The 7,099-nt window shown below is 32.4% G+C and overlaps 1 non-coding gene across 1 annotated transcript; it reads left to right on the top strand.

The window, feature by feature from the left end:
• Window positions 1–6,176: 6,176 nt before the first annotated feature.
• Trnay-aua (transfer RNA tyrosine (anticodon AUA)) lies at window positions 6,177–6,258 on the top strand. Its single transcript has one exon. It is a non-coding gene; the product is annotated as a tRNA-Tyr (tRNA).
• The last annotated feature ends 841 nt before the right edge of the window (window positions 6,259–7,099 follow it).

The raw sequence follows: 7,099 nt of genomic DNA, 5'->3' as shown, positions 1-7,099 counted from the left end.
CAAAAGAGGCATTCATGCAAAGTTATGAGACAATTAGAATAAAATCAAAGCAAATATAAGGCGAATAATTCCCTTCTTAATGACAAGTTTGTAAGAGTGTAGCATTATAAAGTATAACCTCCTCATCATTCAGATTAACCTCGAAAAAAGCAAAAAAAGGAATGATTACGAAGCGTGGATTAAAATACCAATATTTATATTTTTCACATAATGAATAGTTATACTGTATGATTTTCTCCTCGCTATGACTACGTTTTCTTTACAACGTATACGTATGTACTCTATACATGTAAACAATCGACTATTCGAATACAAGTTTTGTGCCATAAAAACTGTTCGTTTAAACATAAATCAGGTGCACATAGAACTAACTGAAAGAAAATAAAAGAGCAAATCAATTATGAAAGTGCCGTCCTTTTAGTACCTAATGGTCTCCACACATATTTGCGCTTATGTTTATCTGGAGTTCATATTACAACAAATCAAAGCAATCGAAATGATATAATGCACATTACTAGAAAGGAATCTACCGAAAAGAAATTGATAATACTCTTGAAATACACATGTAATTATAGGCTATTGTCCTTTTTTATCTGGAAACCTTTAATATTTAGTTCATTTGCTTTACCCAATCTAATTTGTAATGACCTTTATTAAAAATCATTTTTCATCCGTCTATGTTTTCGAAATTACATAAACGTTAAAGATGTGCCATTTGTCACAACTTTAAAAAGATAACTTGTGCAGGTATGAAAACAAGTCATAAACAAGAGAAAGGCATAGTAAACTAGCATAATCACTTTTACAATATTTATTGCGAAATATAACGGTATATGTCGAGACCAAAAGTTATTTCGCAAGAATCAGTGTGGCATAAAAATGTTGCGGTGTTAATTCCATTCCCTATTGGCTAACTAGCGGATATAGCACCTTCAAATCAATGTCAAAAAGAGATAAAATATAAATGTGTGTGTCAGTGGCCTTTACATACATATTATATGTATTTGTGTATGTATAGTCATGGACATTTCTTCCGCGATGTCTTTGTAAATAAACTGTCTACAAGTGCAATCGTCCTAAAATGCCCGAGGTTCATTTATGTATGAGATCGTATAAACATAATGAAAATAACTACATATGCAACTCTAGCATTCACGTAAGTCACATATTGCATATCGTAATTCTATTTGACCTTATGACTTAAAAATGTCCTCTTAATCTGGTGACGAGTCATTTCAAAGTCATCGCATGCAATATGGGAGGTGTTTTAAGAGTTGTGCAGTATTTCTAATTACACAATAAACTCATTCGTAGCGAATCAAAACGTATCAGAAAAGTTATTTATAACATATATAGTTGAAGACAGGTTCGATGACCTTACACATAATCTATTCAGAAAGTCCGAATAGACACTATTGCATCGTAAGCAATGACATTAGTCAACATGCAAATTCGTAATAGTTCAAAGTAGCAAGTTATCAGTTGGCTGCCAACGATACGAAGGAACACTTTATTCGAAATGAGGTCAATTACTCCTTCACGGAAATTCGAAACAACAGCAACGTCATTACAATTATGCTTCTATGATATTTCCTTACCATAAGTAATCAAATGGTTACTTAGTCGTAATAAAGTCGCCTGTTATTGCTTATCAATGCGGAAACAATGCAATGAGTTTACTATTTATTTACTATTGGAAGGTTCATGATCACTATAAGGGCTACGTGTGAGGTTTTGTGTTTCTTAAATCTGTAATGAATTGGCAATTGTTATACGGTAAACCCCGCATTAAAAATGATTTTTTTGTTTTATGATCTATTTTTTATATGTATTGTATTGTATGGGTAATAAGTGCTTTAAATAAAATAATAGCGTATAATAATAATCCCCGTAATAATATTTCGGGACATTCAATATATCTGTATATTTATTACCATTGCCTCCTGTTTGTCTGGCCGATGATAAATACAGAGATCTCAGACATAGAGAAACGAACATTAGATGGTCATTGACGTGGGGTAATTTGCGATACTACAGACGAGAGCAAAGTCCACATATATATGAACCGCCCGCTTATCATGCAGGAGAGAAGCGAGGTTCTTAATAGCACGCACTCGATTTTGATTTTCAAACAGTCTACCACAAGACAACAGCACTATAGACACATTACGAAACCAAACACACGAACAACACACACATACTAAACCATAAGGGGACCACCGCCATGGAATCGACTTATGAAGCTCCAAACCTCAATCATATTATTGATGCTTCACTATAAAGTGGTTTTGTCTTTAATAATTAATACTTTTTTATTTTACAGTCCCTTGTATCATATTTGATTTCGTTACTGGTGACGTCCTCGTGTCGTCGCTTCTAAATTACGTCATCCGCTCAACTTTCACTGTCTTGGCTATATGCATATATCATCGGGAATATATCGTTCAACTTTATTTATATTTTCTCTCTTACGGGCGTTTCTCGATTGATTTATTTTAGGCAGTCACATAAACAACCAAGTTATGTAATATGGATCGTTCACACCTAATATTGCTGCTTCTTCCTGTATTTGCACGATGGTGATCTGAAATGTTAGCTTTATGATGCTATATTCTTAAATCGGTTTGTAAAAGAAGGGATGTAGAGCGAGTGGACACTTGTTTGTAATTTGATTCCATCGTTCCTCAAAAAGTTGTATATCTGTTGCTTTGGTCTCCTTCCTACCATTGAGTTATTAACTGGTATTTAAACTAAGCGCGTTTTAATTCCCTTTTTTTATTGTTTAATTTGAGTTGCAATGCTATGAGATTAAATTTGATTTACACGTAGATCTATATGTATCAGGAATATTTTTAAGTGTGAGGTTGAGCGCTGTAAAACCGGTTTAAACCCCAAGTGCTTTGCATTGGCAGTTCCAAGGCGGTGACCCCAGTTCAATTCTTCTATTTTTGTATGTTGTATCGTTTTGTGCTGTTTATGCAATTTGCCGCGAATCTTAAATAAAGGACCACGAAATTGTATAAAATAGGAATGCAATACTGCTCCAGCAGCTGGAGTTTCACTTCCTTATATTGCCTAAATCAACTTCCAAATGCATACTAGTATTGACAATATGCCCTGACGTTGCCTGCAAATCCTTTTGTTTTGTTGTCAGTTTAGTACCCATGCACCGTTTAGACTTGTGCACAATTCACGTGTACGCTGTCTTGCAAAACAAAATAAACAGGGATGACAGAGCAAAATATGATACAATTGTGTTTGTGTAATATCAATGATTTTTAAATAACATTGCTTATTTTGTATCGGTATATGCTAGATAAGAAACACAACAAAAACAACATAATTGTCAATGTACTGTAAAAGCACATCAAATGAATCTTATTCATCAAAAGTCACAATTCTATATAAATTGGTGTATGACATTTATCAGTCAGTGGTGCCATGTCTTCCGCAAATTAAATCAATGTTTATATTCACAAGAACTGTTTCTGTGTTGTCATCCCAAACCGCGATCGATGTTTTGCTGTTCGATTCGACGAAGCATTTATAGTTTCTTGCGTGCAAGTTGGTCATTGCACAAATGCCATCACCTGTGTGCGTGTTATGACTTTGTGATAGAGACATTACTGATTGCATGGACATTACAGCGCGTCGATTTATAATTTCCAAGGCATTGGGTAAAATGAATTCCAGGCTACTCTTTGAATTACACAAAGGTCTGCGTTCAAAATATTTGTTTGAAAATATATTTAATAATATTGCATAATTACATCATTTAGCGTTTAATGTTTCTCTCGAGTAGGATATTTTCTTTTAAGTTTGTATTACATGATTAAAAAAAATGATGCGATTTTATTAAATCTATATTGTTAAATACTGATATAAGTTTGAGTTGTGTGTGAATACAAAACAAATCAAATTGTTCGTGAGCTTCTGTTGCTCCAAGACACAAGCATTTGATTACAAAAAAGTATGTTAAATGTTGGTATTTCGGCTGACAATAGCGTGACCCAAATATTCAGCACCGCATAAGGAAATTAGACATAATTTGTGTAGAATACAACCGTAATTGTTCACTTTATTTTTTAATTCTTCCGTGAAAGTCACATGATAGCATAAATAACGAAAATAAACGTTTCATTTAAAATGTTGATAAATAAAACAAAATATTGCAAACAAATAATACGTTTTTAAGATTAATGTGAAGATAGGAAGCTTGGTCATAAGGTTTCAAGAATTAATAACGCATAAACTGGGACACACTAGTACCGACACTTGCAGTCAATGAGGGTAGGTATCGTTAGGGAATAATGAATCTTGATCTATAAATCCCAGCTTTGAATTATATAGAAAAAAATGTGTCCCAAGGCAAGTAAATATTTATGGTTGTACAAACAAATCAGCGTAACATATATACTGTTTATTTGGACATCTCATAAGAGGGATAATAATTTATATTAGTTAGTGCACAGTGTGCACATGATTAGAATAATATTTATAAAGTTTTCATAGGACGATACAATCAACAACGTCCCTGTTATTACATTTTCATAGACGCATCTGATCATTTGGCAATATTAACGTGTTACCGGAAAGTGACTATCGTAATTTTTTTTTGTATTCAGTGCATGTGTTAAGATTATGTCTATGTTCAAATCCGTTATAGGTCAGAAAGTGATATGCTGAATTATTTTTAGTAGTTCTACTTATCAAGACCTAGTTTCCGCCAATGACATACTAAAATATATAAAGTCAAATTGAAGCAGATATGATAAATGTAAATAGTATTAATTAATCCGATTAACTAATTAGTAACTAATTAATTACAATTTAATCGTGAGCTTAGCAACCATCGATAAACAAAATGTGCAACACTCGCGATATGCTGCAATATGTAAAACAAAGAGAATGGCCTAGTGTTCAAAGAGCTGCAAGTTTATCTTTTTGAATGGTTAGAATTTCAAAGAAAAGGCAATGCAATGCACTTTATCTATATCATGGTCACAATTTTCAAATGACATATCATGTATTTCGAAGTCTACCGTAATTAGGAATGAGGATTTACAAAATGGCCACATGTACGCACTATACGGCACAGACACATAACAAGCCATTTGAAATGTTTAATTAATGACAAGTCAGGAAAACGAGAATCGATATTAAAGATGCCTGTTCATCGGGTGTATAATTGACATCCCCAACCCTTAGTTGAAAGCAAACATTATGAATTAATAATAAACGCATTTTAAATCGCGTTTTATTAAACACATAAATTTAAATATGCGTTTGAATATCGATTCATAAAAAAATATTTTCTATAAACAGCGTTATTTCTTTTGAATAAATCTGTTCTTAATGTATTGTTAACTGATGCTTTATTTATAAAAAAAAAAACTTCAGTTTTTCTGTTTTAGGTTTAATATCAGAGAGTTCCGTTTAAGAAAAACAATACATTTTCAGTTTTGTAGATAACAAAAATTAAATTCACCAATTGTTTACAATTTGCGAAACAGCACAAACATATACATGGCTTTACAACCTGCAGTTTAATATAAACATTTAAAGAATTAATCGACGACTGAATACAATTCAAGTAAAACTACATTTTTGATTCAATATTTCGGAACCTTTCATTATATACCTCGATTTTTAACCGATAGTTGTTGTCCTGTACCCTATTAATTGCTTACCTTGTATATCGTAGAGAAACAAGAATGATATGTTGTTTCCAATAGAGTTTCGTTGTGTGTAAATTCACTGGCAAACCACTTACTTACAATTTCATTATAGCATTTGTTAACGTAAACATGAACAATGACAATTATAATTGTGTCGTGTGTTGCTTTATTAACGAGAACTTCTTTGTTAAGGGCAACGGAGAATTAAAGAACAGTCTTAAGGTAGCGCACCCCTCATGATTACCCGCGATTTTTTACGATCATTGCCGATCTTCACTGATCGGTTATTTCCGAGAGATGCATTTTATTTTTTTCCAACTTCGAATTTTGATATATGTTTACGTAATTCCTTTAGAATAAATTATTTTCACAATAAATATTGACTTCGATCCAAATATCATTTGAAAAAAAATACGATTTCGCGATTTCTTCAAGGAGCGACGAGCCTTTTTACCTGTTTTCTTTTGGATATCTAATTTAAGTTTGCACAAATGTGACGTTGTCATGGCCGAGTGGTAAAGGCGATTGACTATAAATCTTTTGGGATCTTCTCGCGCAGGTTCGAATCCTGCCGACAACGCTTACTTTTTGCGACGCGTTTTATTTCTTTTCTAACGTTATTTGATTTAATATAGCATATAATATATGTTTATTGTTAAATATGTTGAAATTTTTATGCATTCTTCAATTTTTAAAATTAAAACAACCTTATGGCTTAATTGGGTGATTTACTTCTGAAAATACGAATGATGCATGTTGCAATTTTATTTTTATTTCAAAACGTAAACGGTAAATCTGTCTATTTCTTGGTATTTTTGTTGTATATAGTGTTTCTATAAAAACTACGTTTAAAATATAACTTAAATGATACTTATATGAATTTTATGACTTTTTGTTTTTAACCGACCCAATTTTTACTTGGCTAAAATCGCTTACATTTCATGGCGCTCTTCAATAGATAAAAATTTGTAAAACAAAATGTCTGTAAAAGAATACTTTGTTCATCTTGTTTAAACTTTAAACACCTTTGCTGCATCTGTACACACCAACTGATGCCTTTATTTGGAAATTTGAATGAATTATGGAACTTTTATATACCCCAGGGGTGAAAATAAACTGGACAAAAGCCGAGCGTGGGGGTGGTTTTGAAAAAATCGGTATATTTTTTTTAAAAGCATGGAAAGCCTACCTAGAAATTTGCATGTTGTTCAGTGAAATGATGCTGATTAAGAAAATAATTAATTAGATTATATTTGGATATGTGCCCATTAGGGGTGCGCTACCTTAAGAATATCGCCCTCTGAGGACTGTAACCCGATAGCAATTATTATATATGTGTTGATTTGAATTCGAATAGTGTTTCAGTATATATAGTTCATTAATTGAATGGCACTACATAATTCTCTTTCCAATGGTCGCTT

Source organism: Dreissena polymorpha, unplaced genomic scaffold (genome assembly GCF_020536995.1).
Source record: "Dreissena polymorpha isolate Duluth1 unplaced genomic scaffold, UMN_Dpol_1.0 chrUn005, whole genome shotgun sequence".
In the NCBI taxonomy this organism is placed as follows: Eukaryota; Metazoa; Mollusca; class Bivalvia; order Myida; family Dreissenidae; genus Dreissena; species Dreissena polymorpha.
The sequence above is the reverse complement of the archived record's forward strand: the minus strand, read 5'-3'. Positions and strand labels throughout refer to the sequence as shown.